Genomic DNA, 12,396 nt, shown 5'->3' on the forward strand with positions numbered 1-12,396 from the left:
ACTTGGGGCATAACAGAAAGACCAAGTATAACACTTTCCTTCAGGGTCTCTAAAGGGACTCACAGCAAAGGACTTGTACAGGGACAATTAACATATATCATTTTAATTTTTTAATTAAAAATAACAATAATAATGCACATGTGATAATTTTACATGCATAACTATTCAGTTATCACCAAAACAATAAAACAGAGCACATCCCTCCCAAAGTTCTGTCTTTCAGCTTGAGTCCACTACAAAAATATATATAAATAAAACGGCTCTCTGAAATGGGATCTTTCTGCTGGGTGAAGAAAGAAAACAGCCTCTACTCAGTTCACTCCAGCTCCACAGCAATCTTCTCAAAATGGACCAGGATCAAGCAACACAGGAACAACTTGTGAAACAGCTCTTTATACAATATAAAAGAACATAAACAACAAGGAACTCATAGTGTTTGGGAAAAAAAATCATGACTCTTAAAAAAAAATGTCAAAAGGAAACCTCCCTACTAACCTGTCTCAAGGGTTCAGGGTCTTGCAGAAAGGAGAAAGAAAGCTCCTTCCACACTGCGTTTTGGTAAAATGGCCTAAAATGGTGGCCGCTCCCTATCTTACTCTTTTACTAAGCATGTGCAGGAATATTCCCACTCAGAATTCTTAAAGAAAAATATACCAGTGGGTTACACACGTACATTGCAGGTGGGACATGGCCTAGCATAATCTCACTCCCTTTAACAATATCCAGTGAGCTGTGTTTTTTCTTAATTAAGTTTGCCAGGGTTATTTATGTAGTAGAGCTCCTGTGAGGGTTGACATCATATTTGGCAGGGCCCCTGGTGTTGCCCGGGTGGGACATCAGAAGCACCCTGCACCCCCCCTCCCACTCTCCCCTTTCTTTGATAGTGGCAGGCTGGTGGTGCAGCATCAGCAAAAACTTCTGTTGTAGTTGTGAAACACTGCTGCTGGGCATCCACCTTTTAAATTCCCCCACAGTGCTCCTGGGCCCTGAACATAGTGATGTTATGCAGGGGCCCCAGAGGCATTGTGGGGGAACTAAAATGGTGGGCACCATCCACCCAGGTTTGATTTCTGGGCAAAGGAAAACCAGAGATCAGAGATCAGCACTGAGATGACTGCCAAGTTCATGTAGCTTTAGCCAGCATTTTGGGTAAGCAACAGTGGCTTCTTCTGAGGGCTTGGACCATCAGCAACTGCCCAATGGTGGTGATGCCTGATGCCAGGCCTGGCTCCTATCCCTTTAAGAGCTGCTTGATAGGCAAAAAATTAATACGGAAAGCTTTTTTATATCAAACCAATTGAAACTAAAAATGCCACATGTACATTTTTAAAAAAATCCCAGTAACAACAGAAAACCAAATCTTTAATGCTACTTGAACGTGACAGATGCATAATGGTGTCCAATGTAAAACATGCTTAATGATGTCCCTTTATGTCCGATGTTCAGGCTGTGTGTGCCATTTTTTGTGTAGCCAAAATGGCACAACCCATGCACAAGAGGTAGGTATCACCAGCCTTGGGGGAACCCCATGGTTTGCAGAGGCAAAACAAATCATTAGAAAAATCAGCTCAATGAGGAGTGCATGTGCTCAGTGGCCATGGGACAATGATTAACTGTTGGGAGGAAGGAAAAAGAAAACCAAGGTGTGGGGGAATTGAATGTCTAAAAGCCATTCACTCTACCGCAGCACTCTACACTGCAATTGTTTGTTGCAGGTCACACTTGTACCCATTAAAAGTTAAAACAAAGCCTTGCATTTTGCGTCCCATTTAAAACAAAAATGTTTCATATAAGCTACATTTGGGGGATACTGAAATTTGTTTAAAACTTTGTTAGTCAAATACCGGTTCTCCTTGCTTGTTCTCCTTTCCCCTTCTTTTCGCAAGTCCATGAGCAAAGGATCAATGAGTTGTATATCCTTAATGGGCATAACGGTTGGAAGGATTAAGGTAAGGATCTTAGCAGCCGTCCAAATGCTGAACAAATGTTCACATTTGCATTGTTTCCCCCATGTCTTCACCTCATTTAATAGGAAAGGAAGGATTTTGTTTCCCAACATGTATGATACACCCTCCATTTCCCAGAGACTGTCTGACTGCAATGTTGACTGACAGTTTGGGTCGGCAGCACAGCTGGCTTTTAACAATGATTGTATGAGAAGGCAGTTGGGAAGAGATGTATTTGTGGACTGGTTCTACATATACCTGTATGCTGTAGGTGTAGAGCAGGGATGGGGAACATTTTTCAGTCTGAGGGCCAAATTAGCTCCGCGCAAACACATACTCAAAAAAACAACAGAAAACTACATCTTGAATACCACTTGAGTGTCACGCATACGTCCTTTCCTGTATATCCGATGTTCAGGCTGTGAGTGACATTTTTATGTAGCCAAAATGGCGGAACCCATACACAAGAGGGAGGTATTAGCACCTTTGGGGGAACACCAAGGTTTGCAGAAGCAATAAAACAAAAAGCAAAACAAACAAACAAAACAAAACCACTTTAGAAAAATCCCTAAGGGGAGAAACCTACCCCCCCCCCCGTTGTCATGTCTGAGGAGTCTGATAAACCATGATCCCTGGCCTGGAAGGTCCCAGGGTAGCAGGTGATGTGTTACTGGATTGTCTCCTCCCCCTCTGTCTTCTTCTGAGCCAGAGGGAGGATTGAGGCCAGAGAAAGTGACACCAGGTACCTTCTCCCATATCAACCTGCTTTGATATTAAGATCATCTGCTAATGCTCTCTTTCAGATGCTGTTAACTCCAGTAGAGATGAGGCAGGCTGTCAGGCCTGGCTCCCTCACAACATCAGGAACCAAACATGTTAAGGAAACAGCAAACTCCTTTATAACTCCAGGATACAAAACACAGGCAGCTCACCAGAGTCCATAGATCAGAGTCCTTATCGAGCCCCAGTCCATATAAACTCAGATAATCTAATCATGAGCCAGAGACAGATTTTTATAATCCCGCAGTATAATACAAAACAGGGTCCCCAAGGCACGGGATTCAAGGCATGCATTAGTTTAGGGTTCAAGAGTAGTCTCAGCAAAGGAGTGTTTTGGACCAGTGAGGTGGTAACATTTTTGCTGGTGCGCCAGCTTTTATGTGGGGGCGGGGCGACTAGAGTTCCTCACTTGTTAATCCAGCCCTGTGGGGTAACTTAGCCTGGAGTCAAAAACTTTGCCTGACTGGTTGTTTCTCTTCTTTCCTTTTCAGCTGCTAGCATTGCCTGGGAGACAACCTTGGGCATGGCCCTCCACAGCTGAGTCTGCCGCCTGGCATCTAATCAAAGAATGTTCCTCAGACTGGGGCAAGTCAGCCACTTTTCCTCAGGCTAGCTCTGACTGTAGGGGAGGAGGAGTAACTGCCTCGTCCTGATCGCAATCGACTGTGAAACCAAGCAGAGATGAATTCCCAGCATCCTGACAATCCAAAACTTGACTTGGCTCTAGGGATGTACGAAAGTCACTTACCTTTTATGAAATTTGATTCGCGGTGGGGGGGAGGCGCTCTGTCCCTCCCCCCGAAATTCTGGCCGGGGGGGAGGCGTTCTGTCCCTCCCCCCCCAAAATTCTGGCCGGGGGGGAGGTTCCCTGTCCCCCCCCCCTGAAATTCTGGCCGGGGGGGAGGCGTCCCATCCCTTCCGCCGCGAATCCTGGCCGGCCGGGTCTGCAAATGGCCGTTTGCCATTTGAGTCCCTGCAGTCAGCCGTGATAGGCTACATAAATGCTTACATAGCCTATCACGGCTGAGTTTTAAAAAAAAACAACCGCACGTATGGAAATGGCGTGCCCATGGGCGCCGCCATTTGCGTACGCGTGGTTTTTGTTTTGTTTTTTAACTCAGCCGTGATAGGCTACGTAAACATTTACGTAGCCTATCATGGTATTTTTTGAAAATCTAGCCGTGATAGGCTACGTAAATCCTTACGTAGTCTATCACGTTTTGTTTTTTAACTTGGAAATGGTGGCGGTGGCAGCCGGTCAGAAGACCGGCCGCCACTGCCGCCGCCGCCGCTACCACCGAACCACCGCCAAACCGCCGCCAGAGCCGCCGCCGCCAACAGGGACATTCGCACAAGGTAAGTCCCGTCCCGGGGGGGGGGGGGGAGACCGTTTTGCCACCAATTTCGGGGGGCCGAATGCGCTGGCATTCGTCCTCCCCGAGATTCGTGGCGAAATTCTCTGTCATCCCTAATGAATTCCCAGCATCTTGACAATCCAAAACTTGACTTGGCTCTAAATCAGATCCTTCTATCTCTCAATCAGATTCTTCCTCTGAGACCACAGTGTCAGGGGAAGGCATGACACAGGTGGCGACGAGGAAGAGGGCACTTTTGGCAGCAGCATGCCATTTATTGAATTCATTCCCCAGAGAGGCTTGTCTGGTACTTACGCTGCTATCCTTTAGGCACCAGGAAAAAAACATTCTTATTTTCCTGGGCCTTTAAGGTATTTTAGGCCTCACTCTGCTGTTTTGATCATTATGTTGTTTACTTTTGCTTTCACTTATGGATGATAAGCCTATCAATGGCTCCTAGTCATGATGGCTGCATATTACCTCCAGTGGCAGAGGCAATATGTGTCTCAATTTCAGTTGCTGAGGAACATGAGCAGGAGGGTGCTGTTGCATTGTGGACACTTCCCATAGGCTTGGCCACTGTTGGCCACTGTGGGAACAAAATGCTGGACTAGATAGGTCTTTGGTCTGATCCAGCATGGCTGTTCTTATGTTGTTATGTTTGTACTTTGATTTTTTAAAAATTGTAAATTGTCCTGGGATCATTGTGATAACAGGTGTTATATAAATTTCTTTAACAACAACAACAACAATTTGCTGTCACTGGAAGGGAGCATAGGATTCCAACTAGGCCCTACTCCTATCTCACTAGCTTCATCCATTTTCCCCCCTGGTGCTGGTAGAGTCCCATCAGCATGACGATTATGCTGGTGGTATTCTTTTGCCACCACATAGTAATAATATGCCAGTGTAAGTTTTTCAGGCTGAACTATACTAGTGTTGTGTTCCACCAGTCAAATGGAATTTAGCATCCTGCCTCACAGAGATAATATGAGGGTAGAAGGGTTGCACTGTGGGATCAAATCCTCATTCTCTGGCCCACAGAATTTCATGTTGGATAAAATCAATAGAGATGGATGAGAACTGAGTTTGATTTGGTGGGGAGAGGGGAGAACTTATCCAAATGTGCACATTTTTCATGAACAGGAAGAATTTTTTTTTTTTTTAAACTGAATGTGGGAGAAAGCAAAATTGATAGATTCGTCCATCCAAGGCAGAAAGTTGTGAGTGCTTAGCTCTTAAAATTCTGGGTTTGAATTCCTGTACATTTAACCATGTTTGTGGTTTGTGCTTAATTAGGATTGCCACCTCTTTTTTTCCTGACAGGTCCTCAACTTTAATAGCTGTGTGGAAGGTACCTACCATATGGTCCTCTCCATGCTGGAAATAGCTGTCTGTATTGAATTTGGACAGTGCAGATGGAGGAGAATTTCATTCGGTTCAGTTTTTTTTTTTTTTAAATAAGAGCTTACTGAAGTTTACAAATTTAATGATAAACAGGGTGGAAAGAACTTGAGATTTTTTAAAAAATGAATGTGCGGAGAAAGTGAAGCTGTCAGATTCATCCATCATTAAAAATGAGCAACCTCCTAACATCTGGCAAGGCTTACCTAAAAGTACAGATCCTTTCTCACCTCCTAGAAGAAAATTAGTAACTTTTAGATCTCCCCCCGCCCCAATTTGCAACAAAGAACTTGGTCTCTTTCCCTTTTAATACTGGATGTCTCTCCAGCTGTAAGACAAAGGAAAGAAAGAAGAGGTGTTTCAGCTCTTCTTTGTCCATTCCAAAGAAGAAGAAAGAAGTGTGGGCTGGAGGAACCATTTTATTTTCATCTTCTTCACTATTTGCAGGTGGACATGCTGCCAAATTATATACATATTTGACTTTCCATAAAGATTTCTTTACATAAAATTGTGACTTAACATTTGTTTACAGTTAACGAGAAGTATTTTAGTGGTTCATTTTGGCTGGGAGACGAAAACAAATCAAAGATATAACATTGCTATAAATTTTCCTAAGTGAAGTATAATTTGAAGGAAGAGTGCAATTGCTAAAAATTCACTCCAGGTCAAATATACTATTTGTTGATTAGGAGGTTGAACAAATGCTTTTGATTTTTTTCCCAAGGGGAAGAGAAATGGTTTCATTTTAGTTCATATTTATTATATGGTATGTTCCACAGCACAACTAGCAATTTCCTGACCTTCCAGCTGCTCTGTCTATGATCCTGGGACGCACCTGCAGATCACAGAGTCACCACTGCTGTAACCTAGTTCTTTGTTGTTGTGTTTTGTTTTGTTCTCACATGCCATATAGATCTGGAAGCTTCCAGGGATTTTCTTCCAAAGTTCAGAAAAGAATTCTGTGTATCCCAAAGCTATTTCAAAATTGTTCATTTTGTTTGCACCATCAAGGCATTAATAATGCTTTGGATTATCTGTTGTGTTGTCATTGTTGTTATTTGTTATTTTAACCTAACATTTATCCTAGGCTAGGCTATCAGGGTGGCATATAAGAGGTAAAAAAATCCAAAATATGCTACAAAATAATACAATAAAACAACATCACGATAAAAACAAATCAAAGGTATAAAAAGCTAAACAGAACCATGCGTAACACTTTAAAATGCCCAGACAAATAAGTAATAATAGCAGCACCAGCTGAAGCTTCAGTGGGGAGGGCATTCCAGAGACAGGTTGCCACCACAGAGAAGGTCCCCTGTGTCGCTCCTACACAACAGGCTTCTGGCAAAGTAACCCAGATAAGAGCTGCATAGGTCTCTGAGCTAGAAGAGGGATTTTCTTACATTGTATTGATAACCTCCACCTTGGATGGGAAATCATATCCTCCTTTTTGACCCTTGTACCTTGACGTCCACTGCCAGCATCCTTTGAACTCAAGGCAGGTAATTTTAGCTTTTACTAGACGTCCGTGGCAGAGGTCTTTTTTTTAAACTTGTAATTTACTGTTATTCAGAAAGCCTTGCTGTTCTGCAGCAAATCTCCTGGATATCTATTCTGCCCATCGTTTCCCTTAGGGAACGTGGGGGGAGTATTTCACATCATTCTGCAAGTGCAAAGCTTCTGCCGTTTGCGGAAAACCCGTTTCCCTTCTGTTGCCAGTGTCAAACCCAATCCTTGATACTGCGCACACAAACCACTGCACAAGAGCTTTCACAGACCATTCCAGGGCCATTACATGAGGTGTTGCTTGTGCTGGTTGCACTACTTGCCATGGTAGCACTTGCACTATTGGAACATACATCCACCAGTGGAACGTGCAACCATTAGCAGAAGAACACCACTTCTTTTACCATTTTCATTAATGTTACGTTGGATGCAGCCCTCTGTTCTCAATGTTCTTCCACAGTCCCTGGGATCACGAGGAGAAGCTCTACTCCATGTTTCATCATTTGCCCAAATAAAATCAATAAAGGTGAGGAGCAAAGCAATCTCCATGGTAGCACTCGCACTGTGGTATTATTTACCAAAGGAAACCCACCGGCCAGCCTCCTTAGCTAGGGACAGACAAACAGTAGTGTCGTGGCAAATTCAGAAGTCCAGGGTCCCTTCGTGACAGTCACGGCCCCGCCCCCTCACAGCCCCACCCCCTTCTAAGAGTGTACAAGCTTGTAAGATATACAGTCTTCAACTGGGATCTAAAAACAGTGCAGCGGAGAGTAAGGCAGTGGGATTTCAATGGGATGTCTGAGAAAAAACGCAGGAGTGTTAATCTTTTTCACCCACTCGCTCACTCAAACACAAGCATTTTAGGTTTTCAAAATATGATACTCTACGGAAGCTTCACGCTCTCAACTCAGCCCTCCTGGACAGGTCCCTTCTCATTTAAACAGCCCCCTTGCACACTCCCTTAGCGCCCCAACATTACCCATTAGCCTTTCCTAAGCTCCTTCATTATATCTCTCCCATCCTGCAACAGAAACATCCACACACCCAGCTGGATTGAAACACACACACACACACACATCTTTTTTCCCCCCTCGCAGCAACTGTTTTTTTTCTGTTTCTCTTCCCTCCACCAGGGTTTGTTTGCCCAGGTACATGCCAACCTTGTACCAAAAATGGTAGCTGACAGAGCAGGTCGCATTTCGCAATTCCACTTAGTGTAGAAATTAATGTTCAAGAATTAACAGTTCAATCCAATGTGTTTATTATTTCGAATTAATTTACAGAGATCTTGGGAAGGCAGCTAAGGCTGCAGTCCTATGCACACTTACCTGGGAGAAAGCCCAGTTGGCAACTGAACATAGTGGGACTGACTTCTGAGTAAACACGCATAGGACTGTGTGATAAATCCTAAAAACTGGCACAAACCAACTCTTACAATGAATATTAAAAATTCAATAGCTGAACAAGACATCATCTTGCTTCTCATTTGCACCATCCATCTGCCTCCCTCTTTTTCATGTTCATCAAGACGTGAAAGAAACTTTTCCATAACATTTCTCCAGCCCCCGCCCCTGCCCCATTGTAAAGCACAAAAAAGGCACCAAACACACTTACTGAGGGAGCTGGTGTGGCCCTGTTCTCCCTTCCTGCCCTGGGACTGTGGGAGTGGGATAGGATGGTGCTCTAGCTGGCTCTGGCTGCTGGTACTGGGGAGTTCTCCAGTTTGGAGAACTGCCAATAACAGGTTTAAACATCAGGAGTTTTAAGGGTGATGCAGTAATGAGGCCCCCACCATAAACAAACCTCAGTTAAGGGTATGTAAATCAGCTTTATGTGTGTGTGTTTTTAATAAGAGGCACAAAACAATGGAAGCATATGTTCAAGAGGAGGACAAGGGTCTAGGCCATTCACATCTCCACAACCTTACTTTCTCAAGGCACATTATATCTAAATGGTGTGAGGAAAAAGAGAACATAATAATGATAATAATAGCTTGTATGATCAAAAATTAAGTTTCAAACAGCTATGTAACTTTAGATTACAAATTAATTCTAAATTTAGATTGTCAGCTTCTAGGGGCAGAGACCTGACTTTTTTTTGCTTGTAAACACCAAAGTCTGTGCATCTTCTGGAAGCAGCTGAAGACATGTTTTATTCAAACTGCCTTTGGTGACCAGCAACAGATAAAGTAGATTGATTAGCATATTGTTACCAGCCCTGAGCCTTTGGGATGAAGTAGACTATACATCCAATCAATTAATTAAATACATAATACATCATATATGGACAACAGTGATGATATATTTTTTTCGACCTCAGATAAAATAGTAACCCTATCATATGGATAGAATAAAGCCTCATGGCCATGGGGCTTACTCTCAGATATGGGGGCTTACTCTTAAGTAAGCACAAAGCAAATATATGGAGGAAATGTGTGCGTGTGTGTGTGTGGAGAGGGAGAACAAGAGAAAAGCTGCTTTTCTTAACAAATTTATTTAAAGACCATCAGGGTTGCTGGCAATGTTCACTACAGCCAAGAAGAAATGCAGCAGGCTGCGGCGGCCCTTCCCCAACTGGCGCCCTCCAGATTTGCTGGACGACAGCTCCCATTGGCTCCAGACAGCATACTGGCTATGCTGGCTGGGAGGGGGGATGAATGATAGGATTTGCAGTCCAACACATCTGGAGGGCACAAGGTTGGGAAAGGCTGGGTGAGAGAAGTTCTGCGGCCCGTGCCCAGAGCTGTGCGGATGCAGGCAAGGCGGCCACTGTGTCAGGGCTCTCAATATCCACGTACATGTCTTCTCGGAAGTAAGCATATAGAGTTAAATGGGGTTTATTCCCACGTATTTCTTATCTTTTTAATTTAATTTTTAAAATTTCATTTATTTTTCACTCATATAGACTGCCTCCTTCTTCTCTCTGCCCCCCTGCCCCCCTGCCTTTTTTGGCTGCTGCTGCCCCCCCCCCGCCCCCCTGGCCCCAACAAACTGACTGAGCTGACCTATCTGAGTCTGACTGACGGCCAGCATGTTCTCGGCGCGTTGTGGTGTCTGCGTCCTGGGCTGCCGCTGCTGCTCTGGCTGGGCTTGCTGGGGCATGGGATTGATGGTCACAACCAGCATCTCCAGCAAGCCACTTAGCCTGGCCCACAGGCTCCCGCCCTTCCCTGAAACCGGATGGCAACGGCGCAGTCTCAGGCACAGGCGTGGCGGCAGCTCCTCCATCCCTCCCTCTCGGAGCGAGAGAAGGCGGGCAGCAAGAGAGGGTAAATTCACCCTTTGCCAGGCAAGGCTGCCTTGCCCAGGTGGCCGGTCAGGCCAGGGGAGTGGAGGGGGGAATTTAGGGATGTACGAAAGTCACTTACCTGTAACGAAATTTGATTCGCGGTGGGGGGGAGGCACTCCGTCCCTCCCCCCAAAATTCTGGCCAGGGGGGAGGCGCTCCGTCCCTCCACCCCCGAATCCTGGCCAGCCGGGCCGCAAATGCCGGCGGCTGTAGCCGCTGCCGTTTGCGTCCCTGCAGTCAGCCGTGGTAGGCTACATAAATGTTTACGTAGCCTATCACAGCTGGGTAAAAAACAAAAAACAAAACTGCGCATATGCAAATGGCGGCGCCCATGGGCGCCGCCATTTGCATTCCTTATTTAGACACATCTAGTCTACGTAAACATTTACGTAGACTACGGCGAAAATAAGGGGAACGCAAATAGCGTAGATGCTATGCTATTTGCGTTCCCCTTATTTTCGCCGTAGTCTACGTAAATACGTAGACTAGACGTGCCAAAATAAGGAACACAAATGGCGGCGCCCATGGGCGCTGCCATTTGCGTACGCGTGGTTTTTTTTTTGTTGTTTACTCAGCCGTGATAGGCTACATAAACATTTATGTAGCCTATCATGGTATTTTTAAAAAATCTAGCCGTGATAGGCTACGTAAATCTTTACGTAGCCTATCATGTTTTTTTTGTTGTTGGTTTTTTTTAACTGGAAATGGCGGCGGTGGCCAGTCGGAAGACCGGCCGCCACTGCCACTGAACCGCCGCTGGAGCCGCCGCCGCCAGGAGGATTTGCCCAAGGTAAGTCCCGTCCTGGGGGGGGGGGGCAGACCATTTCGCCACCAATTTCGGGGGGCTGAATGCGTTGGCATTCGGCCTCCCCAAGATTCGTGGCGAAATTCTCTGACATCCCTAGGGGAATTCGCTGGTCTTCCGGCTCCATGCCTGGAGCTTTGGGGAGAGTAGCTGCTGTAGCAGCAGCAGCAGCGCCCGCCCTGCTCACAACAGCATCTCAGGCTTTTCCAGCTGCCTGCCCACAGCGGTAGGCTGGGAGTGGGAGGGACCCGGCTGAGGCCTGGCTCTAAAAAAGTCCCGGGTCTTTGTCCCAGCGTGACCCGCCACCACTGCACCCTTGTGGACAAATATGTCCACTTCAGTTTCTCAGTTTCACAGTTTCTCATTTTTCCAGTCTTACATTCATTTTTTCTCATTGCCACATCAGTTGGAATTTTTTTGAAGAAGTCCACACAAAAATCCAAACACATTTTCATACCCAATGTTGCATAAATCCATTTTTGCAAGGAATTTCCCCTAGCACAATGCATTTTTGTTTGTTATTTCCACTAATACACATTTTCTGGGTTCCCTTTTTCCCAATATACACATTTTAATGCATGTTTTGATTGGAGAAATGCATTTCAAAGTTTTGATTTGGGAAGTGTGAATTAGGTAGGTTTCACAGCAAAATATGAACCAAATTAGTTTCCACATGTATATGAAAGCATTTCTTCCTCCAAAAAGGCTTTTGCTCATGGCTAATATTGTGTATGATATAACAGGCTCTCTGCTTTTACCATCTGCTGCTTTTATCATTGTGTTGTTTTATGGTTGTTTTATTGCTAGTGTAATCGGTTAATGATTTTATTTTCTGTGCTACAATAGACTGCTGTTGCTACTGCTTTGATTATTCATTTTTGGGTTTTAGTGCATTTATTATATTTCATTATGGTTTCTTGAGGTTATGGAATTGTAATGCTTTTGGGCAGAGAGGCAACTGATTTGTTAGAAGGTAGGTAGACAGTCAGACAGACCAATAGAGATAGATCTTAAAGGAGATGCACAGTTACTGCTGAACATGGGAGCCATGTAGTTAGCAGTGTCATAATCTCTAGGACAATTTACCACATGTTATGACAATCATGCCATTCTGCATTTTCCTACATCAGTGGCTGCAGCTGATAGAGAAACTGAGAAGGCTCTGTATCAGAACACAGGCAAGTGGGAGATGCTTGTGAGAGTAAAAAGCATGGGCAGTGGAGGCTGGTGGGGGATGCCAGTAGGGGATGAATCCACTCCGAGTTTCAGTCAGAACCAGTCAGAACTCTAAAGGAGCCATCCAAGGGGTGAA

At 44.9% G+C, this 12,396-nt stretch overlaps 1 long non-coding RNA gene across 1 annotated transcript; it reads left to right on the forward strand.

The window, feature by feature from the left end:
• The first annotated feature begins 1,017 nt into the window (after positions 1–1,017).
• Positions 1,018–6,520, forward strand: LOC146349520 (uncharacterized). The gene is made up of 3 exons (XR_014788807.1): positions 1,018–1,149; positions 3,218–3,311; positions 5,408–6,520. It is a non-coding gene; the product is annotated as an uncharacterized LOC146349520 (long non-coding RNA).
• Positions 6,521–12,396: the final 5,876 nt, after the last annotated feature.

This window comes from Heloderma suspectum, chromosome 3 (genome assembly GCF_057233095.1).
Source record: "Heloderma suspectum isolate Gila_16-S chromosome 3, 16-S_ref, whole genome shotgun sequence".
Taxonomy (NCBI): domain Eukaryota; kingdom Metazoa; phylum Chordata; class Lepidosauria; order Squamata; family Helodermatidae; genus Heloderma; species Heloderma suspectum.